The sequence below is a fragment of the Gorilla gorilla genome, chromosome 3, assembly GCF_029281585.2.
Source record: "Gorilla gorilla gorilla isolate KB3781 chromosome 3, NHGRI_mGorGor1-v2.1_pri, whole genome shotgun sequence".
NCBI lineage: Eukaryota > Metazoa > Chordata > Mammalia > Primates > Hominidae > Gorilla > Gorilla gorilla.
In genome coordinates, this window is record NC_073227.2 from 166,733,969 (window position 1) to 166,758,727 (window position 24,759).

Below are 24,759 nucleotides of genomic sequence, written 5' to 3' on the forward strand. Positions count from 1 at the left end.
GTCTTTCTAATCTTCCTTTTCTACAGACCCATCTGACCTCTCCCCTCCTCGCCAGGCCAAGCTAGGTCCCAATTCTTCCTCAGCCTCCGCTCCTCCACCCTGTAATCTTTTTATCACCTCCCCTCCTCACACCTGGTCCAGCTTACCGTTTCGTTCCGTGACTAGCCCTCCCCCACCTGCCCAGCAATTTACTCTTAAAAAGGTGGCTGGAGCCAAAGGCATAGTCGAGGTTAATGCTCCTTTTTCTTTATCCCAAATCAGAAGCGTTTAGGCTCTTTTTCATCAGATATAAAAACCCAGCCCAGTTCATGGCTCGTTCGGCAGCAACCCTGAGACGCTTTACAGCCCTAGACCCTAAAAGGTCAAAAGGCCATCTTATTCTCAATATACATTTTATTACCCAATCTGCTCCCAACATTAAACTCCAAAAATTAGAATCTGGCCCTCAAACCCCACAACAGGACTTAATTAACCTCACCTTCAAGGTGTACAATAATAATAAAAAAAAAGTTGCAATTCCTTGCCTCCACTGTGAGACAAACCCCAGCCACATCTCTAGCACACAAAAACTTCCAAACGCCTAAACTGAAGTGGCCAGGTGTTCCTCCAGAACCTCCTCCCCCAGGAGCTTGCTACAAGTGCCAGAAATCTGACCACCATGCCAAGGAATGCCTGCAGCCCAGGATTCCTCCTAAGCTGTGTCCCATCTGTGCGGGACCCCACTGAAAATTGGACTGTTAAACTCACCTGGCAGCCACTCCCAGAGCCCCTGGAACTCTGGCCCAAGGCTCTCTGACTGACTCCTTCTTGGCTTAGCGGCTGAAGACTGATGCTTCCCGATCGCCTCAGAAGCCCCCTAGACCATCACGGATGCCGAGCTTTGGGTAACTCTCACAGTGGAAGGTAAGTCCGTCACCTTCTTAATCAATACGGAGGCTACCCACTCCACATTACCTTCTTTTCAAGGGCCTGTTTCCCTTGCCTCCGTAACTGTTGTAGTTATTGACGGCCAGGCTTCTAAACCTCCTAAAACTCCCCAACTCTGGTGCCAACTTGGACAACACTCTTTTATGCACTCTTTTTTAGTTATCCCCACCTGCCCAGTTCCATTATTAGGCTGAGATATTTTAACCAAATTATCCGCTTCCCTGACTATTCCTGGACTACAGCCGCATCTCATTGCCGCCCTTCTCCCCAACCGAAAGCCTCCTTCGCTTCCCTCATATTCCCCCACCTTAACCCACAAGTATAGGACATCTCTACTTCTTCCCTGGCAACCGATCACATGCCGATTACCATCCCATTAAAACCTAATCACCCATACCCCACTCAATGCCAATATCCCATCCCACAGCACTCTTTAAAAGGATTAAAGCCTGTTATCACTCACCTGCTACAGCATGGGCTTCTAAAACCTGTAAACTCTCCTTACAATTCCCCCATTTTACCTGTCCTAAAACCAGACAAGGCTTACAAGTTAGTTCAGAATCTGCGCCTTATCAACCAAATTGTTTTGCCTATCCACCCCGTGGTGCCAAGCCCATATACTCTCCTATCCTCAATACCTGCCTCTACTACCCATTATTCTGTTCTGCATCTCAAACATGCTTTCTTTACTATTCCTTTGCACCCTTCATCCCAGCCTCTCTTTGCCTTCACTTAGACTGACCCTGACACCCATTAGGCTCAGCAAATTACCTGGGCTGTACTGCCGCAAAGCTTCACAGACAGACCCCATTACTTCAGTCAAGCCCAAATTTCATCCTCATCTGTTAGTCATACTCCTATTCACCGTTCTCAACTACTCATACATGCCCTGCTCTTGTTTACACTGCCGGTTTACACTGTTTCTCCAAGCCATCACAGCTGATATCTCCTGGTGCTATCCCCAAACTGCCACTCTAAACTCTTGAAGTAAATAAATAATCTTTGCTGGCAGGACTATGCTGAATCTCCTTAGGCACTCTCTAATCAGATGTCCTAGGTCCTCCCAATTCTTAGACCTTTTATACCTGTTTTTCTCCTCTTATTCCATATAGTTTCTCAATTCATCCAAAACCGTATCCAGGCCATCACCAATCATTCTATATGACAAATGTTTCTTCTAACATCCCCACAATATCACCCCTTACCACAAGACCTCCCTTCAGCTTAATCTCTCCCACTCTATGTTCCCACGCCGCCCCTAATCCCGCTTGAAGCAGGCCTGAGAAACATCGCCCATTCTCTCTCCATACCACCTCCCAAAATTTTCGCCACCCCAACACTTCAACACTATTTTGTTTTATTTTTCTTATTAATATAAGAAGGCAGGAATGTCAGGCCTCTGAGCCCAAGCCAAGCCATCACATCCCCTGTGACTTGCACGTATATGCCCAGATGGCCTGAAGTAACTGAAGAATCACAAAAGAAGTGAATATGCCCTGCCCCACCTTAACTGATGACATTCCACCACAAAAGAAGTGTAAATGGCCGGTCCTTGCCTTAACTGATGACATTACCTTATGAAAGTCCTTTTCCTGGCTCATCCTGGCTCAAATAGCACCCCCACTGAGCACCTTGCGACCTCCACTCCTGCCCGCCAGAGAACAAACCCCCTTTGACTGTAATTTTCCTTTACCTACCCAAATCCTATAAAATGGCCCCACACTTATCTCCCTTCACTGACTCTCTTTTCGGACTCAGCCCACCTGTACCTAGGTGATTAAAAGCTTTATTGCTCACACAAAGCCTGTTTGGTGGTCTCTTCACACGGACGCGCATGAAACTCCTTATCTGAGATATGGTTTGCAAATATTTCCCCTTATTCTGTCAGTTTTCTTTTCATTTCGTTGATAGTTTCCTTTCCTGTGTAGAAAGTTTTTATTTGATGTAGTTCCATTTGTTTATTTTTGCTTTAGTAAACTTTGCTATTGATGTTATATCTAAAATTCACTACCAAGACCAATGTCAGAAAGCTTTCTCCCTATGTTGTCTAGGAGTTTCTTGTTTTCAGGTCTTATATTTAACTCTTTAATCTATTTTGAGTTGATTTTTGTGTATAGTGTAAGATAGGAGTACAATTTCTTTCTTTTATATGTCGATATCCAGTTTTCTCAGCCTAATTATAGACGAGATTACTGTGGGAGCCATAGGCTCTTGGCTCTCTAAAGCTTTGGTAAAAATCACTGATGTGAGGCAGATTGATTAATAAAAGAAAAGGCATAAAAATTTATTTAACATGCATCCACGGGAGCCTTCAGAATAAAAGCCCAACTTCCCAATGAGTTACGGAAATGTGTTTATTATCCTGAGGCCACAGTAAAGAATGCTGACTCAGAGCATGTCCAGAAACAGGTAAATCAGGCTTAGTGGCAAGGCAGGTTTAGAGAGAGAGAAATGAGGAGTCTCGGCTGGCAAAGGTGGCTTTTTTATGTAGATGAAGCCTCCCTCAGAGAGAATAGATGGTAAATGTTTCTTTTCAGATTTTTAAAGGTGTCAGTTCATCTGCCAGTATTGGAGGAAAAAGTTTTTAATAAATAAACAATAAAGGTGTCAGACTCTCAACCTCTCCTGGATCTGGGAGAAGGCATAGAAATGGGAGGGGGCATGGCTTCATTAAAGAAGATTCTCTACAGATGCAAATTTCCCCCACTTAGAATAACTTCACAAGGCCACTTCTGTCTGCTGGACAAGTAGCAGCCATTTAAAAATATGTCAAAGAAATATATTTTTGGATAAAATATTTTAATTTCCTTCACTATTCTTTCCCTATTGTGTATTCTTGGTGCTTTTATTGAAGATTAGCTAACTATATGCGTGGGTTTATTTCTGGGTTCTCTATTCTTTTTCATTGGTCTGTGTGTCTGTTTTTATGCCAGTGCCATGCTCCTTTGATTGCTACAGTTTTCTAATATAATTTGAAATTAGGACAAATGTTTTTTCTTGCTGCTTTCAAAATTCTCTGTCTTTGATTTTTGAAAGTTTTGTTACTGGTGGCAAATCCATACAGGTCTGCAGCAATCGCAATTCTTGCCTCCTCAGAAGAAAGAATTTGACTGAAGGGCATAAGCAGAAGGAGAGACCAAGGCAAGTTTCAGAGCAGGAGTGAAAGTTTATTGAAAAGCTTTAGAGCAGGAATGAGAGAAGGTAAAGCACACTTGGAAGAGGGTGAAGCAGGTGACTTGAGAGATTACCTTGGAAGAGGCTAAAGCAGGCAACTTGAGAGATCAAGTGCGCCATTTGACCTTTGGCTTGGGGTTCATACGTTAGCGTGCTTCCAAGGGCTTGCATCCCTTCTCCCCTGTTTCTTCCCTTGGGTGGGCTGTCTGCACTCGCAGTGGCCTGCTAACACTTGAGAGGAGAGCATGCACAGTGTGTTTACTGGAGTTGTATACATGCTTATTTGAGGCATTCTTCCCTTACCAGTCAAATGTCTCTAGAAGGCCATATACTAGTTAAATTCAACAATTTTGCCTCTTAATGTGCAAGCTTGAGCCCATTCATCAAACTCCTGAGATCTTATCGGGACGCTGCTGATCACCAGTTTCAGGTGTTTCTATTTATTGGGAGACTGCCTTTCCCTGGCATTGGCTGTGACCAATTATTATTTTAAAGAGACAGTTAGCAATCACCTGACCATAACCTGATGGTTGCCTGACATTCCTGGTCTGTATGTGTGGTGAGATTGGAAGCTAGGCCGTCTCCTGCCCTGCTTATGCCTGACTAGCTACCTACTGTAACATTTTCCCCCTCAAGAGTCCAGTACCCCAATTCTTTGGGGAAAATGGATGAAGGTCAGTCTTCTGTAACTGATTCCTGCTGACAGAGAGGGGTGGTAGTGATTGTTCTGCAGGTCTTGGCCTCTTACTAGCTGTCATGGCAGAGCTGATTCCATGAGTTGGTGAAAGCCGTATCCAACCATGTCCAAGAGAGACAGGGACAGGATTTTGCCTCTGTCGTGTCCCAGTGATGAGCAGTCTAGGGGTCCTTTGTAGATGGGTGGCTCTTGAATATTGAGAAGACAGTATCCCTCACTGATGATCATCTGGAGCTTGATGGCCTGAAGGTGAGAGGAAACAAATAGGATTATTAGAATTAGAAGAATGCCAAGCCAAAATAAGGGGGTGATGATAGCTCCAAAAGATTCTGAGACTGCCAATATGCTCAGGTAGCTGGTGGCTATAGTTATGCCTGCTAAGACTTGGGTGCATGGGGTTGCTAGCTGATTCCAATATGTGCCCAGAATTAGAATATTGATCCAGATTTTTACATTACCCATCCGTCTTGTTTCTTCTGAGCTGCAGCCAGAGATCACTGGTTGGTTCACAGGAATAAGCAGGGTTAGTCTAAATTGCAGACAAAAACTCAAAAACTCATGAGACTAGAATCTAATAATAGGTGTACCATAGTTTTTGAAACAGAATTTTTTTCTCTCCGGTCCTCAGTTTTATTAAAGACAAATCATGATAGAACTGACTTGTTCACAATATAAGCTTTAGTCTTATTATACTTGGCGTGGTTATTTGCATAAAGCACTGTGAGAATAATTATGTACCATATAGACTCCTTTTAAAATTGGCTTTAATGAAACTGTGTTCCATAAGGAATTTCAGATAAGACTTTTTTAAAGCCTTAGGTTGGCACCATCAAATACCTGTATGACATGGTAAATTTCTCTCCTCTTGTGGCCTCAAGATAACTTGGGGCTTCTAGACCTGTTATAAAGTGATATTCTTTACTCACCACAGGCCAGGAACCCCGTACAGGGACTGTGTAGCCAAGGTATGAGGGCAGTTTTCCGAAGGAGCTTTTATTGGCTTCATAATTCCATTTTGATTCCTTAAAGAAAAGCATGCCATTCCAGTCAAAGCCTTGGTAAAATAACCTGTTTCTCCAATTGTGTCCTGTTACAAAAGAAAACAGATTCTTTTTTTTTTTTGAGACAGAGTCTCGCTCTGTCGCCTAGCCTGGAGTGCAGTGGCACAATCCCGGCTCACTGCAAGTTCCGCCTCCTCGGTTCATGCCATTCTTCTGCCTCAGCCTCCCCAGTAGCTGGGACTACAAGGTGCCCACCACCATGCCCGGCTAATTTTTTTTTTTTTTTTTTTTTTTGAGACAGAGTTTCCCTCTTGTCGCCCAGGCTAGAGTGCAGTGGTGGGATCTTGGCTCACTGCAACCTCCACCTCCCGGGTTCAAGCGATTCTCCTGCCTCAGCCTCTCGAGTAGCTGGGATTACAGGTGCCCATGACCACGCCCGGCTAATTTATTTTTGGATTTTTAATAGAAACGGGGTTTCACCATGTTGGGCAGGCTGGTCTTGAACTCCTGACCTCAGGTGATCCGGCCCACCTCGGCCTCCCAAAGTGCTGGGCCACCAGGCATGGGCCAATTTTTTTTATTTTTTAGTAGAGACGGAGTTTCACTGTGTTAGCCAGGATGGTCTCGATCTCCTGACCTCGCGATCCACCCGCCTCGGCCTCCCAAAGTGTTGGGATTACAGGCGTGAGCCACCGCGCCCGGCCCATACAAGATACTTTTTTATATAAAATCTCTTCTTTATAACCTTCTGTGCCTTTAGAACCTTTGAATTCAACAAAAATCATTTTCCTTCCATTAGAAAGTTAAGATTTGTACTGCATGTTGCTTTGCAAGTTCTGTAAAGGGCGAACAAATGAGAAGGTTATTTACATACTGTACTGGAGAAGTTATCCCACCCCAAGAGATTGCTCAGTTAGATTTTTGCTAGTGCTTGTCCAAATAAGTGTGGGCTATTTCTATACCACTGGGTAGGACTGTCCAAGATGAAGTTATTGGTTAAAGATTTAGGTAGCTTTCCTAGGAGAAATAGAGCTATTAGAAAGATGAATTCAGAGGTCAGGTAAATATTAAGCAAGCACCCATCATGGAAAATATATTTTTGCCCTAAAGAGGTGGTGAGTATTTAGACATCACCAGGGACTGGTCCCTTAAGTAATATAAAGGGATGTGAATTTTTTATTTTGGAGGGAGGGGGTGCCATTTCCCCCATTACCTGACAGGATTTGGAGGAAGGTTGCTCAGAGAAGGAGATTAGCACAGAGTAGGCAGCTCCTGAACCCAAAAGGGAAATTTATAAATTTACTTGCCACCTCCAGAGTTGCCCTCAACTTTGTCCTGTTGATGACAGTGTCTGATTTGGAAGCCAGTCAGAGCAGACAGCCCCTTCAGCTCAAGGCCATCAGGAGTTGGGATTCTGTCCCAGGGGTGGTTTGGCCCTTGAAGCAGTCTCATTTCCAGTGGCCGACTTTCTGGCAGAAGGGGCAAGCCATGGACATAGCTTTTATCCCATTGGGGCAGTGCCTTCCAGTGCCCTGGGCTTCCTGCACCAATGGTAGTTACCTGGAGAAGTGTCCTTAGGGCAACCTGGAGGGGGCTAGTGGGCTCGCAGAGCAGCCAATAGTTGAGCTCACCTCCTTTCCCTTTGTTTCTCCTTTTCCTTAGCCCTGTCCTCCTTATTCTGCTCTTAGTTATGAAAGACTGAAGAGGCTAATCTGAGGACCTCCTGCATAGTGGCACTAGGTTCCAAGGCTGACTTTTGTAATTTCCTCCCCTTTCATTTTTAAGCCAAATAGTATTACAAAGGAAAACTAGTTTCTTGTTTTAAGGTTTGGGGAGATCTTTCCGTCTGGGGAGATACATCCAAGGGGCATGTCCTGTGGTATCGAGACAAGATTACCTGTCTGTGAAGAGAGGACAGAGGAGAAAAAAGTAAAAATGAGGTGTCCCCTCTTACTTTCCTGTTATCCTATATGGGGCATCCCCTATTCATCCTTAGGGTTCCAGAATGAACTGGTCTTACCATGTACCCTTCACCTTGGTCCCATCTCATCACAATTATGCACTTGAGAACAGAGGAGATACTGGAGTGAACAGTGGGCTCCTTGTTTATCCTTGGTTTTCCAGAATGAACCAGTCTTACCATATACCCCTAACCTTGCCTTCATCACTTTTCTAATGGTAATCTGTTAGTCTGGGACCAAGCTTTGTCTCTGTCCTATGGGTCTATTGTGCCTACGGTCTTGGGCTGGCCTATATCCTTGTCTCCATGACCTCATAGTGACTCTCACTTGGAGCATTTTAGCAACAAAATCATTATCTTTTCTCAGATTCCCATTTTCCATGTTTTTTAAGTAAAAAGAGGCCTGCTTTTCAGCTAACTGCCTCAAGGGGGCTGGACTTCCCTTCCTTTGAATATGACCTTGAAGTTCTTGATGCATGTTGAGAAGGGCATGGAAGTGATTAGAGAAATGGAGGCTACAGGAAGAAGTGGGAGGATGTGAGAAGAATACTCATGGGAAGCCTTCATATGCTCACAAAAACAGCAACCCTTGGATTCTAGAGGGAAAGGTTTATTTGCCCTCTTGACATAAAGTAGTAACCTCCAGAGAACTTGGGGCTTGGAGTAAGAACTCACAAATGGCAAAGGAAGAACTTTGCCTCCTTCCCGAGGGCTTCTAACTCAAAAAAAAGCAAGTATGTGGAGCTTTTAAAGGGCCACAGAGTGAGGCCCTATGCAGGTGAAAAAACTGCTTCCAAAGCCACTGAAAAACTTACCCCTAGAGCATAACAGGAACAAAAAGCATATGGCAAGTCATAAGTTGCTGGCAGAGCCAGGGTTCCAATTAATGTCTGTCCCCACAATGTGCCAAGAGACAGGGAAAGGGTTGGAAGTCATCCAAGTTGGTAGGGTAAAAACAAGTATAAATCTCAGGGGATACCTGCAAGGAAGCCCATGTCTTTGTTGCCATGCAAATGCAGAGCTGCAGGAACATGAATTACAGGGAGTATGTGTTTAAGAAGTCATGTGGCATGCAAAAGTGAAAACAAAGAGGTGGACTTGCCCCTGAGGCAGACAGTCTGGCAGGTGTGCAAGGCCATTTCAGAAAACACACAGAGAAAACAGGAGAATAGGCAGCATCAGTTTTTTGGGGAAACAGGTAATTTTAGTTGAAAAAGCAGAAGAAACCCCAAGCATTGCATGGGTTTAGGCTTTAGTCCTACCATTCTCATGAGCTCCCTATTTAGGAGGGCCATTAGTGTCTCAGTTCTACTTGATGTGGGTCTGAAGGTCTTTCCCACCCCTACAAGCCACCTGCCAGGGTGAGCTGAGAGATCAGCCAAGAGGAGCAGAGCCACTTGCAGCTGAGAGGAATCATTCTAGGGGTTGGTTAGTAAGCAGGAGAGTAAAAGGGGCGAAGAAAACCATGCACAGAGGTTGAATGCCTCCAGCTGAAGAAGGCAAGATGTAGAAGTCTCTTACCACAAGGGAACATATCTGAGTCATGCAACACCAAAATATGTTAGCAGTGGAACGTAGCTGAGTCACAGCACCAAAGTATGTTAACAGCAGAATGTATTTGAGTCATGGCACCAAAGTATGTTACCAGCAGCGAATCCATACAGATCTGCAGCAGTCTCAACTCTTGCCTTCTCAAAAGAAAGAATTCAACTCAGGGGTTTAAGGCAGAAGGAGAAACAGAGGCAAGTTTTAGAGGAGTAGTGAAAGTTTGTTAAAAGGCTTTAGAGCAGGAATGAAAAGAGGTAAACTTGGAAGAGGGCCAACAGGTGACTTGAGAGATCTGATGTGCAGCTTGACATTTTGACTTGGGGTTTTATATGTTGGCCTGCTTCTGGGATATTGTGTTCCTTCTCTCCTGATTCTTCCCTTAGGGTGGGCTGTCTGCATGTGCAGTGGCCTGCTAATGCTTGGGAGGGGAGCATGCACAGTGTGTGTACTGGATTGTACACATGCTCACTTGAGGCATCCTTCCCTTACCAGTCAAATGTCCCTAGAAGGTCATATACCAGTTAAATTCTGCCATTTTGCCTCTTAATGTGCACACTTGAGCCCACTTACCCATCTCCTGAAATCTTATCAGGAAGCTGCTGATTACCAGTTTCAGGTGTTTTGGTTTATTGAGAGACTGTCTTTCCCTGGCATTGGTTGCAGCCAATTATTATTTTAGAGAGACAGTTAAGCCTGTCTCTCTGATGGTTGCCTGACATTCCTGGTGTGTATGTGTGGTGGGGGGTGTGGGGTGGGGGTAGGGAGCCCTCTCCTGTTCTGCTCATGTCTGACTAGCTACCTACTGTGACAGTTTGATTTAATGTGTCATGGTTGAAGAAAGCAAAGATCACTTGGTGACCATCCAGAGGCAAAACTTATCTGAGGAATTTAGAAGTAATTAGATTTTCCTATTATCTAAAGCTGGCATCTGGTACCAGTCTTCTTTCCCCCAAATTTATAAGTAACTAGAATTTTTATACATCTCCAGAATGCATGCATATCAAAACTCATTGTGCAACCCTTGCTGACATCAAGGCACCAAAATGTCTACAAATGTAATCATTTATTATAACCTACATGGCTAATATGGTCCAAATTGCCCTTAAAGCTTCTGCTTTAAGGTCCATAAATACCCCTAAGGAAAAATTCACCACAATGCACTCAGTCCTCTCTTGTTGAGGTGCCCCACTGCACTCTTCTCCAGTGTTCTAATAAAACTACTTTTCAAACCTATACTGTTGTTGGTAAATTATTCTTACTACCCTGCTACCTGCAAGCTGACCACTTTCCATTGCTGGGGCTCTAACAGCTCGCCTAACAATGGAAAAGTCACCTTTGGGTTGAATCTGTTTGGGAATTTTTGATCTTCATGTACCTGGCTGTCTGTATCTCTCTCCAGGTTTGGGGAGTTTTTGTTCTTAAATAAGTTTTCCACTTCTTTCTCCCTTCTGGTACTTTCTTTCTCTTTTCCTTCTGGTACTACCATAGTCTGTATATTAGTTATCTTGATAGTGTTCCACAAATCCCATAGCCTTTCCTCATTCCTTTTCATTCATTTTTTTCTTCTTTCTCCTCTGATTGGGTAGTTTCAAACGATCTGCTTTGAGTACATAGATTCTTTCTTTTGCTTGATCAAGTTAGCTGTTGATGCTCTCCGTTGCATTTTTTATTTCATTTATTGCATTATTCAGCTCCAGAATTTTTTAAAATAAATTTTATTGTGCTTGCTTAAGGTACAGAAACACCTTGTTTTATTGCATTTTGCTCTATTGTGCTTCACAGATAATTGCCTTTTTCTCACAAATTGAAAGTGTGTGGCAACCTTGCATCAAGCAAATCTATTGCTGCCATTTTTCCAACAGTATGTATTCACTTCTTGTCTCTGTGTCACATTTTGATAATTCTCACAATATTTTAAAATTTTCATTATTATTGTGTCTGTTATGGTAATCTGCAATTAGTGATGTTTGATGTTATTATTGTAATTGTTTTGAGACACCACAAACCACACTCATATAGAACAGCAAACTTAATTGATAAACTTTGACTGCTTTGCCAACCAGCCATTTCCCCATTTCTCTCCTCTCCTTGGGCCCCCCACTTCCCTAAGACACAACAATATTGAAATTAGGCCAATTAATAACCCTACAATGGCCTCTAATTGTTTGAGTGAAAGGAAGAATCACATACTTCTTACTTTAAATTAAAAGCTAGAACGGTTTAGCTTAGTAAGGAGGGCATATTGAAAGCCAAGACAGATGAAAAGCTCAGCTTCTTGTACCAAACATTTAGCCAAGTTGTGAATACAAAGAAAAAGTTCTTGAAGGAAATTAACGGTGCTACTCCAGTGAACGCACAAATGATAAGAAAGCAAAACAGCCTTATTGCTAATATGGAGAAAGTTTTAGTTGTCTGAATAAAAGATCAAAGCAGCCACAACATTTTCTTAAGCCTAAGCCTAATCCAGAGAAAGGCCCTAACTCTCTTCAATTCTAGGAAGAATGAGAGAGGCGAAGAAGGTGCAGAAGAAAAATTTGAAGCTAGCAGTTGTTGTTGGTTCATGTAAAGAAAGAAGCAATCTCCATTACATAAAAGTGCAAGGTGAAGCAGCAAGTGCTGAGGTAGAAGCTGCAAGAAGCTATCCAGAAGACATAGCTAAGGTAATTAATGAAGGTGGCTGTACTAAACAATATATTTTCCATGTAGACAAAACAGTCTTCTGTTGGAAGAAGATGCCATCTAGAACTTTCATAGCTAGAGAGAAGAAATCAAAGCCTGGCTTCAAAACTTCAAAGGACAGGCTGACTCTCTTGTTAGGGGCTAATGCAGCTGGTGACTTTAAGTTGAAGCCAAAGCTATTTACTATTTTGAAAGTCCTAGGGCCCATAAGAATTATGCTAAATCCAATCTACCTGTGCTGTATCAATGGGACAACAAAGCCCGAATGACAGCACATCTGTTTATGGCATGACTTCCTGAATATTTAAGCCCACTATTGAGACTTACCACTTGGAAAAAAAGATTCCTTTCAAAATATTACTGCCGACTGACAATGCACCTGGTCACTCAAGAACTCTGACGGAGATGTACAAGGAGTTTAATGTTGGTTCTATGCCTGCTAACACAACATCCATTCTGTAGCCTATGGATTAGGGAGTAATTTCGACTTTCAAGTTTTATTATTGAAGAAATATGTTTCATAAGGCTATGGCCACCATAGATAATGATTCCTTTAATGGATCTGAGCAAAGTAAGTTGAAATCTTATGGAAAGGATTCTCCAATCTAGATGCCATTAAGAATATTTGTCATTAATAGAAGGAGGTCAAAATATGAAAATTAACGGGAGTTTGGAAGAAGTTGATTCCATCCCCTGTGGATGACTCTGAGGGGTTTAAGACTTCAGTGGAGTAAGTATGTGTAAGATGGGATAGAGGTAGCAAGAGACCTGGAATTAGAGGTGGAGCCTAAGGATGTAACTGAATTGCTGCGATCTCATAATACAACTTTAATAGGTGAGGAGTTCTTCTTATGGATGAGCGAAGAAACTGATTCCTTGAAATGGAATCTACTCCTGGTGAAGATGCCATGAACACTGTTTTAATGACAACAAAGAATTTACAATATTACATAAACTGAACTGATAAAGCAGCAAGAGGGTTTGAGATGATTGATTCCAACTTTGAAAGTATTTTTAAATTAAGGTATGTCCATTTTATTTTTTTTTATTTTATTGTTTTTATTTTTGAGATGGAGTCTCACTCTGTTGCCCAGGCTGGAGTGCAGTGGTGCAATCTCGGCTCACTGCAAACTCTGCCTCCTGGGTTCAAATGATTCTCCTGGCTCAGCCTTCCGAGTAGCTGGGATTATAGGCACCTGCCACCATGCCTGGCCAATTTTTGTATTTTTAGTAGAGACGGAGTTTCACTATGTTGGCTAGGCTGGTCTTGAACTCCTGACCTCACATAATCTGCCCACCTTGGCCTCCCAAAGTGCTGGGATTACAGGCGTGATCTACTGCACCTGGCTCATTTTATTTTTAGACATAATGCTATTGCACACGTAATAGACTACAGCATAGGGTAAACATAACTTCTATGTGCACTAGGAAACAAAAAGTTCATGTGACCCACTTTACTGTGATGTTTTCTTTATTGAAATGGACTGGAACTGAACCCACACTGTCTCTAAAGTACGCTTGTAAACAATACGATGCTATAGAGTACATATATAGTAAAGAGGTTACCATAATGAAGCAAATTAAATATCCATCATCTCACATAATTACCCTTTTTTATGGCAAGAGCAGCTAAAATCTACTCATTGATTAATAGCATGAATCAAGGATCTAGTACAGTTTTATTATCTACAATCCTTACGTGTTCATTAGATCTCTAGACTTGTTCTTCCTACACATCTGCCACTATATATCTTCTGACCTACGTATTCCGTTTGTTTTTTATTTCTGTTTGTTGAACTTCTCATTTGGTTCATGTGCTGTTTTTCCGATTTCATTAAGTTGTCTGTGTTCTCTTCGTGGCTCACTGTGCTTTTTCATAACAATTATTTTAAATTTGTCAGGAAATTTGTAGAGCTCCATTTTGGGGGGTTGGTAACTGGAAAAATACAGTGTTTCTTGGGTGGTGACATGTTTCCTTGATTTTTCTTATTGCTCAAAGTCTTGAGTTACTGGCTTTGCCTTTGGAGATATAGTCATATCCTCCAGTCTTCACTGACTGGCTTCAGGGGAAAAACACATTCACCAGTCAGCTCAGCTGGGTATTTGATGGCTGTCTCAGGCCTTTTCTATGGATGCGCCCATTCCACCCCTCTTGCTCCCTCTTTGGAGGGAATTCTTAAGATTGATGGCTTCTGTCAATCCTGCAGAGCCAGACCAGATGCCGAGAGGCTCTTGTTTGTCTTCCCTAGAGCAGCGCCCTAAAATGCTCACATTTGTGTACTGTCTCCCAGTCTCATGGAGTTGGGTGGGCTGTCTGCACATGCCATCTGCAGAGGCTTGCACTTGCTGTCTCCAGGGACACATATGGAGAACAAGCTACAGGGGAAGGGGTAGTGATGCATGTGGGGCATTGGGTGTACCCATGGGCCAGTTGGGGTGGTCTGCATGTGAGGCATCCCAAGCAGCTCATGGGTGGGTTTCTGATGGACTCCCTGAAGCAGTAATTGGGATCCATGGCCCTCTGTTGAGTTCCGAGCCCTGGTGGCTGTGAGTCTTTGCCTCTCTTCCCTGTTTGCAGCCTCCCTCACCACTCAGCTCTGATAATCACCTCAGTATTTTCTGTGGGGTGAGAAAGAAGTGTGCCTCTTGGGCAGTGTCTCGCACAGCTAGAGGAGCCAGGCACTCACTCACTATTCTCTCACTTCTTCCCGTGGGAAGAATCGTGGGCTGAGGAGCTCTCTCTTAGCACTGAGTTGTGCTACCTTGCAGGAGAGGTGTCACGGGTAAAGGGAAACTGTTCTTCTTACCCTCTTCAATGCATCTATTCTTGGAGTTTTTACCCCACTAATGTGCTGGAATTTCTCCACTGGCCACCCAGGCTCCCACTATAGTACTGTCATCCATGGGTGGTTGTCAAAATCAATCCGTCCATTGGGAAATGATGGTAGAAAACTCCTATTCTGCCATTTTACTGACATCACTCTCCTCTGCTTTTAGATTCTTGATGGTAGCCCCAATGGCTTCCATTTGCCTACTAAAGGGATGGTGGTCTTTAGCAGGAAAATGACCATGTTCCACGCTGGAACAGTTGCTCTTAAAAATGACAGCTCTTCCAAAGCAAACATTTTTGTCTTTCATATTAGTCCCAGAATGTAACTTCCCAGAATGTAACTTCCACCAGAGCTTGGAGCTCTGGGTGATATAATCTGAGCTTTACTGAGTACACCAAGGAACTAAGAAGATAAACCAAAACCGTGAACTATCAACTAGTAAACTATATTTACTAATCTATAGCCACCTCCACCCTGTTACAGTTAAATTAGGTTAACACTAATTGTTAAAGATAACCCCCCCAAATTATCTATTATCTATTATCAAAATTGTCTATTAATTAGGGGGTTGATAGATAAACTTCCAAATTCCAGTTGCTTAACTCAATAAATTTTTTTTTTCTTTATCCAAAGGCAAAGTTGGCTGTTCTGCAGGTAGACCTTTCTCATGGTGACCTGGGACACAGACTTCCTTCCTCTTGGGCTTCCACCAATACCCAAAGCCCTAGAGCCCTTTGTCTCCATCTGGCAGGTGGGGGTGAAGGGGAGGGGAGACACACGTGCTCTTTCTCCACTTCAGCCTGGAAGTGACTTGCATCACTTATGCTCTCATTCCAATGTGATGCCAGAGAGCTCAGAAATGGATTCCTTGGCTGGGCAGCCACTTCCTAGCAACAACTGCACACTATGGAAGGGAACAGCTGGCCATTCTGCCACACACTGATTTTGAGAAGAGAACACAATAGATTATTTTCCATATAATTTCTGTCTCTCAGGGTTGAATCTTTGAAGGTTTAACAAGACTAATGATTGTAATATCAAATTAGGATTTGTAGCAATTTATAAAATATTCAGGTAATGCCCATTTGTGGTGGGATGTGTCTATGTGTGTGGTGGGGGCTGCACATAGTGGAAAAAGTTATCCTGCAGCCTTATTGGGTTTTCCTAAATAATGGAGATAAAGGTTTTTGATGGTTGCCTTGGATGATCACTATTCTGTTAGCTTTCCTAGTAAAATTGGACTTTATGAGCATAGTACATCTGAGGAGGGTTTTATGTGTTCCTCTGTGGTTTGTTGAGGCAAGAGGAGAGGACAGCTGACCATGTGTGCTATTGTTAAAATCAGGAGACTTTCTTTCTTCCCTTTCTTCCCTTTTTCTATGTTCCCTTCAAGAACATAAAATTGAAACACACTATGTAGCTTGAAGACAAGTCTGAGCCTGTGTTTGGGAAATTAAACAGCCTGAACATGTCATTCATAGTAAGTTAAGGTGACAGCACATCTGATCTGAGTAGCACAAAGTACAATTCTATTACATTCATATTGTTTTTTGTGCCCTTCAGAATTCTGATTAACTTTGCTAATCACCTGTGGCCTGCTAGACCTGCTGAGCAGTCCTGAAGTTGGGTGGGTGGGGGCATTTGAGGGGTGGAAACATGAGTAGCGAAAGCAATAATCTGCTACTCTACAGCAGGTATTACTTTGCATTCCTATCTCCTCTCCAGTTATTATAGTAAAACACTGGGAGGACGAAAGGTAGAAATGGCATCAGTGAATATACTCATAATGACTGCTTATCAATTTACCCATATTGCCTTTTTCATTCTTTGCAAGTGGTCATTTTCATATAACTGATGTTGCCTCTCTTCATTAAGAGGTAACAATACATCAAAGCAGAACTATTTAATTTACCCAAATGATAATTTCTCCTTGTGCTTCTTTTCCATTTCCATGTCAAATTTTGGATTATCAACATTAATTTTGCTTGAAGCCAAGGATCAAATTGTCAGTAGAGGCCAATTATATAAATTTGCTTGTCACTAGTGGACTTTGGTCAACTGGTTGTTCCTTTGTAACATCCATTCATAAATAGAAAAATTGCATGGGCTGTTCTTAAGTGTGATTCATGATCATCATAGGAGAAAAGTTCTCAAATTCCTTTTCACATCTGCCTTTCAAAGAGTTCAGTTGCATTTCTGCCTACATTAAAGTGCTTTTCCTTTTGCATTAATATTAATTTTCTTTCCAAGGGTTTGATTTGGTTGTAGCTTTTCTGACCTGATTCCCTTCTATATCATATGCTCAGCTCTTATATTCAAAGTAGAACAAAGCAATGGCTAATAAAAATCCAATATTATAAAGCTGCAATACAACAAAATTTTAATTCAACTTTCTCTCCATTGTACTATGCTAATACAGATTCTAGTATGTTTTGTTAAACTTCTGTCCAGCAGAAGCAACTTTATGAAGAGCATGTAGAATGCAAACCATGATACAGCTGGGCCAACACTCACTGGCTTTCCCTTTCCTTTCTCTGTCCTAAGCTCCATATCTGTGCCCCACATCTGTACTGCTCTAGGGAGAGCCCAGCTGAACCTTGTGAAAGAGTGCACTGGTCTCTTTTATTCTTGCTGTTCCAGGAGATGTAACATGCACTACGAGGAGGTGTTATGTGGTATGACCACAGTAAAGTCCAGATATGAAAACGTTTGAGATATCCTTGGGATATTTCCTAAACACAGGCAGCAAACTTCAAGTCTCCAAATCAGCTACCTGGAAATGCTTTTATGGGATATGACATTTAACAAGGACGGCAGTGCCTAGGAAAATATTGACAAGAACCAAGTAATATTCTAAGAGGGCAAAATGCGTATGAGTTGCAATGTAATTTCAAGAGTATTTGTGCCCATTTTTAACATCCTTTCTCACCTACTCTTTCAATCCCACTTTTATTCTTCTGTAAGGCCTTTCCAAGCCTTGAAAGACTTCAAAAAGCAGTAAGAAGTCACTGGACTACCCCATAAGTCATGTCTTGCCAACACAATCTATTCTCCACAGAGGGACATCTTAATGCATAAACAGAATAATCTCACTTCTGTTTCCTGTTGCACTTACAACAAAATCCTAATTTTTTACCATGGCCTGGAAGGTGTTGCACGAATGTGACCTTGCCTATCTTTCCAGTCTCATTTCACACCTTCTCCCACCTTTGCTCATCCTGTTCCAGTTATATTGTATTCGTTCAGCAACTTGAAACTTCTAAGCTATTTCCCACCTCAGGACCTTTACACGTGCTGTAATCGTTGCTGGAACACAATTGTCCCAGTTCTGCTGAGCTGTATCCTTCAGGTCCTTCAATTCTGAACTTAAATGTCACCCCTTCAGAGAGGCCTTTCCTGCCTACCACGTTTAAAATAAGTTTTTCACATTCTCAGCGTCTTCATCTCTATCTTGATGCCTGCTTTGCTTTCTGTGTATTATGGTATTTGTTTACTTACTTATTATCTCTTTCTCCTACTAGAACATAAGCTTTATGAGGGAGGAACTTGTCTGTCTTGTCTTTGTATTCCCAGCACTTGGCACAGGGCATCACACAGAGCAGATTGTTTGTCATTGTTTGTTGAACAATGGTTTTTATGGTCCTTCCATGGTTGGCTTTTCCTTCTCACAACATACCTCTTTATAGGGGCAGGTCTTTGTTTATAATTTGTCTTCCAAAAGGAAACTTATACATGACTTCTAAAAATTAAAACGTAGTGTATAGAAGCAACCTTTGGGCCAGGCATGGTGGCTCATGCCTGTAATCCCAGCACTTTGGGAGGCCGAGGCAGGCGGATCACGAGGTCGGGAGATCGAGACCATCCTGGCTAACACTGTGAAACCACGTCTCTACTAAAAATACAAAAAATTAGCCAGGCGTGGTTGCAGGCTCCTGTAGTCCCAGCTACTCGGGAGGCTGAGGCAGGAGAATGGTGTGAACCCAGGAGGCGGAGATTGCACCCCTGCACTCCAGCCTGGGCAACGGAGCGAGACCCCGTCTCAAAAAAAAAAAAAAAAAAAAAAAAAAAGAAGCAACCTTTGAAAAACTGTGTTTCCAATGACAGCCTTTAGAATCCTATGTAGGAGCCCCTAGAATTGCAACACTTTAAAAATGAAGTGAATTACTAGTGCGTGGCACTGTTGCACACGAACATGATTTTAGTTATATTCACTTCTTCTTCATCCCCTACACAGGTTCCGTGATGCGCTAAAGGAGATACAGCCAGGCAAACCCCAAATCTGAAACGTATGCATGAGGAATATAAATAAGGGATGGCAAATGTGATTTGCGGGGAGAAGAAAAGAGGAGAGAGGGCAGGTGACTTGCTGGTGGCTGTGGGAGGAGCTGTGGCCTGAGGCTGGGGAAGGACCTCCCATTTCTTAGCAATGTGAGTATCTCGTGGCTTCCAAGCTTGGTTGGTTTTGTTTTGATCATGCCTCAGAGGTGTGCCCCCTTGTTCTGTGGTTGGATCATTTCCAAAGCTTATTGATCCTGGAGGTTGGGGCCCCAGAATGAAGGTGGAAACAGGTGGATTAGGGCATGCCTGAATAGAGGGAGGCTTTTTCCATGGGTCTTCTGGTCTAAGAAAGGCACTCTACGCTGGCCCTGGGATGCGAACATAAAGGAGCAATGGGCACCTCCCCCAGCTTTCCTGGGAGAGACTCACAGCTCCCCAGCCAAGGCTTCCTCACACCCAGGCCAGCTTTTCCCAGCAGAGGAAACTTCCCTCTCCAAGGCCTCCTCTGTTCTGAAGTCCAGAAATGGGGCCAACAGGAAGACTCTCACTTCTCACTTCTCCGCAGCTATACAGGGAGATACCCAGGAGTGAAAACCCCCCACCTACACTCCCCCAAAGGAGCCCTAGGTCTTACTGTGATTAAGACTCTCCTTCTGTGAGTGACTCCACACAATATTCCACCTGTCGGCTGAGCTGTTGCTAGCTGAGGTGCTGCACTTTTTACCCCACCACATATTCCCGGGAGTGTTCTTCTTGCTCTTCCTCCACCCATCTCCCCACACTGATTGCCTAGCAGAGACTGATTTTAGCACTTCCTTCCTGGTACAAGGCCTTACACGTCATTCTGCTGAGGGGAGAAAAGGACTCCGAAGGGCTTTGGTGTGATTGTCTTCATTGTTTTCCCCTAGGGTCACCCTTATTTGGCTTCCATTTTCAACAAAGGAAAGATGCCCCTGTGGGACAATGGAGGGGTCAGGGGTCAGACAGGCAGGCTGCTCCCTCATCTAATCACTGCTCTCACCCTCCTTCCCCATTTCTCTATGGACCTTGATAGCCACAGCTGCCCAAGGTTTGCAACAAAGGGAACTAGATGACTGAAAACAAGCCTCACTCACCACGGCGTGAGCTGTCATGGCAGAGGGACCTTTTAACTTCATGACTTAGATTGTTTTTTGGCTAATTTGTATGCCTTGCTGTGAGAAGTGAATACATTTCTTTTAAACTACAGGAAGAAAAAAGATGGCCAGGTGTGGTGGCTCACACCTGTAATCCCAGCACTTTGGGAGGCTGAGGTGGGCGGATCACAAGGTCAGGAGTTTGAGACCAGCCTGGCCAATATGGTGAAACCCCGTCTCTACTAAAAATACAAAAATTAGCCAGGTGTGGTGGCGGGCGCCTATAGTTCCAACTACTCAGAAGGCTGAGGCCAGAGAATAGCTTGAACCTGGGAGGTGGAGCTTGCAGTGAGCTGAGATTGCACCACTGCACTCCAGCCTGGGTGACAGAGTGAGACTCTGTCTCAAAAAAAAAAAAAAAAAAGATCACACTGGCCACCAATATGTCTAGGTAGAGTGATAAACACTTTGCCTGGAATTGAGGGCCTCACCACACTAAACATGACAGCTACACTGTGTGACTGCCAGCACACCCCAGAGAATCCCGGGATGGGCCTCTGGACTCAGAAAATATCAATGTCCCTTCTAGGTGGTGGGAATTTTGTTTTGTTTTCCTCTCTCTATTTTAAATTAGAAAACAGACTAAGAAATGGTTAACTGTGTTTGCCGGAAAATATTCAAGTGTAAGGCAACAGTTTCCAAATTCCCTGCAGAGACTGGGCACAAGGGAACATTGGCAGCCAAGCCTGTTATTAAGAAGGTCACAAGATGCCATCTGTTACTGCGTGCACTTTACTGTTCAAGCATAACATCAACTAGGAGGTGGCTGCAATTGATTTTGCCTGTGAACTTAAAAGATAGAGCTATGGTGGACACCATAGTGATTTTAGTAGACTTATATGAACAAACCATGTGTCTGCCTATGAGATGGGCAGGAGTTACGTGGGGAGAAAATAGGGAAAATGTGAAGCATTATTTTTAATTCTGTCCTTGGTTATAGCTATAGCTCAAATGTAATTTGGGATGCTCCTCGGTGATTTTCCTTTTTTTGTGTGTGTGCCTGGTTTTAGCCATTTACAAAATATAATAGAACTGCCTTCTTTATAATTACCAAGTTAAGGCAGATAAATGGGGGAGGGCATGAATAAAAAGACAGATAAATGGACTGCCTTATTCTTTTGTTCCCAAAGAATAAAGAATTAAAAATTCTTTTAAAGAATTTCTAAAATCCACAAGAAAGTTAAAATGGCACAATCAATACCCACCTGCCCTCTCCTAGATTTATCAATTGTTAATATTTTGCCACATTTCCTAACATTTGCTTTATCTAAATCTGTCTATACTGATACCTATATATACTTATTTGCTGGAATGTTGAGAGTAAAATTAAAATATCATAACAGTATATCCTAAATACTTCTGCATGAGTCTCCTATGGATAAGAATGTTCTCTTACATAACCACAACATTGTTATCACACTCAAAAAAAGTCTGACATTTTCTTAAAGTCAGCTGATCAGAAAAAAAGAAATTTAACATTGCTAGAATAATTTGTATCTAATATATAGACCATTGAATGACTTATTCTTAAAAATCTGTCAGGAAAGAGATTTGCTCTCTAATCTATCCCAATGGTTAACACATCTCTCTTTAAGACAATGATACCTTATATTTTTGAGACACTTTGAAAAATCTGATGAAAGCTCTGGGACCTATCTTCAGAAAAATATTCATAAAGATTGTACCAGTCCATGGCCTGTTAGGAAGTGGGCTGTACAGCAGGGGGTGTACAGTGGGGAGCAAGCAATGCTTCATCTGCATTTATGGCCACTCCCCATGGTTGGCACTACTGCCTGAGCTCCGTCTCCTGTCAGATCAGTGGTAGCATGAGATTCTCCTAGGAGCACAAACCCTATTGTGAACTGAGCATGCAAAGGATCTGGGCTGCATGCTCCTTATGAGAATCTAATGCCTGATGATCTGTCACTGTCTCCCATCACCCCCAGATGAGACCATCTAATTACAGGAAAACAAGCTAGGGCCCCCACTGATTCTACATTATGGTGAGTTGTATAATTATTTTATTATCTATTTCAATGTAAGAATAATAGAAATAAAGTTCACAATAAATATAATGTGCTTGAATCATCCTGAAACCATCACCCCTGCCCCTGCCCACCCACCTTCCATGTTTCCATTGTCTTCCCTGAAACTGGTTCCTGGTGCGAAAAAGGTTGGGGACTGCTGCATAAAGACACTTATACTGGCCAACGATGCGTACATCTTGGCTGCTTCTAGGTTGTATTGTTCACATTTAATCTAAATTCTCCTCCTTTGTGTACATACAACTTAAGGCTGCAGTACTCAGAAAGGATGGAGAATGGTTTGTCTTCACCTTCCAACATTATGTTTTGTGTTCACGAACCTTCATTTCAAATGACAGGCAGGTGGGAGATGAAAGTATCCCCAACATATTAAAGGAAAGCAGAATCACAGAGAAGGTTGACAGTTGTACTATGACAGACACCCAGTAGGTGGACTAAATGATTAGAAGACCTGGAGGTATACTTCCAAACTTGAGCTTCTCTGATTCTGCAAGCCTACACTTGCTTTCTTGATAATTTGCTTTTAAAAACTAAATACCTGTAACCTGGAATTACAGGAAATACAGGTATTTCCATCAGGGTTGGCACAACATTTAAGGATCTAATACCGAAAGATAGAATTTGTTGGTAATTACGAAGATATTTAGTTTTATCAACAAATTGCCCAATTCAGTTACAGTTCTAAGACTGGGTAGTGGGAGCAGGAAGGTAGATACATAATAGCAAATTAGGGTAACATTAAATGTCCTTAAAAGGCCAGCTGAAGCTGCCAAGGTCAAACTTTATCATGGGCTCTATTTTGTGAACTGTGACCTCGCAAAGAAAAGTCATTAGCTAACCATACTCCAACATATGTGAGCTTAACACTGGTGAAGAGGAAGACTGGTTCCTCTCCATATACCGCTAAAGAAAATGAGAGACATTTCTAGTTCAGTGAGAAAAATGCCCAAGTTGGCTGAAAGATAAACACAAATGTATAAACACCTAATGTTATGGTCTAGCACAAATTCCAATGCCTGGTTTTTTTTCCCCATAATGCACCAAATGCCCTCAAAATTACTTTCTATAAAACTTTAATATTATAGAATCATATCACTTACTAATTAATGATTAGTATAATTCTTGAAAGGAAGGGTAGCAAAAAGCTAGTTAAGCCTCTGGGAGGCCTGTGGGATTTATAAAAGTCTTACAGAGCTTTGAAAGGCTAAGAACTCACAGAGCATGGAACAATCAGCACTAATTGTGAAGGATAAACTTCTTATCCGTCTGCTTTTACTGTGGTTATGAAAAAGTGGGTTTTTCTTGAATTTAGCTAAGTAATTGTTAAGCTCTTTGACTCTGGCTTAAGATACCTTCTTTTAAAAAAAAAGCTTATCAGCATAAAATAGCACACAAAGCAATGAACATTTGCCACATGCTAGTCCCCTCTCTTGACTTATTTCTAATGACTAGGTCCCATCATATTACATCAAGCAAGACACCCTTTCAGCAGTTTCCCCTGATTTTTAATGAAATCACACAAGATAACTCAGTATAATTCGTCATTAAAAAATCAATCTGGGCACCATGGCTCATGCCTGTAATCCCAGCACTTTGGGAGGCTGAAGTAGGAGGACTGCTTGAGCTCGGGAGTTCGAGACCAGCCTGGGTAATAGAGTGAGAACTCATTTCTATGACAAATTTTAAAAAATTAACTGAGTGTGGTGGCACGTGCCTGTAGTCCCAGCCACTTGAGAGGCTGAGGCAGGAGGATCCCTTGAGCCTGGAAGTTGGAGGTTGCAGTGAGCCATGATCATGCACTGTACTCCAGCCTGGGTGGCAGAGCAAGACTGTCTCAAAAAAAAAAAAAAAAAAAAAGAAAGAAAGAAAGAAAAGAAGAAAAGAGTAAGTGAAAAAGCACAATGACATTGTATGTTCTCACTCGTAAGTGGGAGCTAAGCTATGAGGATTGCAAAGGTATAAGAATAATACAATAGACTTTGTGGACTCGGGGGAAAGGGTGGGAGGGGGATGAGGAATAAAAGACTACACTTGGGTACAGTGTACACTGCTTGGGTGATGGGTGCACCAAAATCTCAGAAATCACCACTAAAGAACTTACTCATGTAACCAAACACTGCCTGTTCCCAAAAAACCTATTGAAATAAAAAAATTAGAATTTTTTAAAAAAATAAATAAAAAGAAAAAAACCATAATGAGTTACTACTTCACATCCATTAGAATGGCTATAATCACAAAGACAATAACAAATGTTGGAGAAGATGTGGAGAAATAGGTACTTTCATTCATTGCTGGTGGGAATATAAAAGAATACAGCCACTTTGGAAAACATTTTGGCAGTTTCTTTAAAGGTTAAACAAAAATTAATAGCAGAACCCAGCGATGCTGCGTATAGGTTTTTACCCCCTAGAAATGAAAACACATGTCTACACAGACTTGCATGT

At 42.4% G+C, this 24,759-nt stretch overlaps 1 protein-coding gene and 1 long non-coding RNA gene across 6 annotated transcripts in view; both read left to right on the forward strand.

Annotated features, from left to right (window-relative positions):
• Positions 1 to 24,759, forward strand: part of C3H4orf51 (chromosome 3 C4orf51 homolog) — a 95,513-nt gene that overhangs the window by 14,055 nt on the left and 56,699 nt on the right. The gene's annotated exons all lie outside the window — the stretch shown is intronic.
• LOC134758364 (uncharacterized) lies at positions 845 to 24,296 on the forward strand. The gene is made up of 4 exons (XR_010133521.1): positions 845 to 903; positions 11,804 to 13,010; positions 19,052 to 19,245; positions 22,217 to 24,296. It is a non-coding gene; the product is annotated as an uncharacterized lncRNA (long non-coding RNA).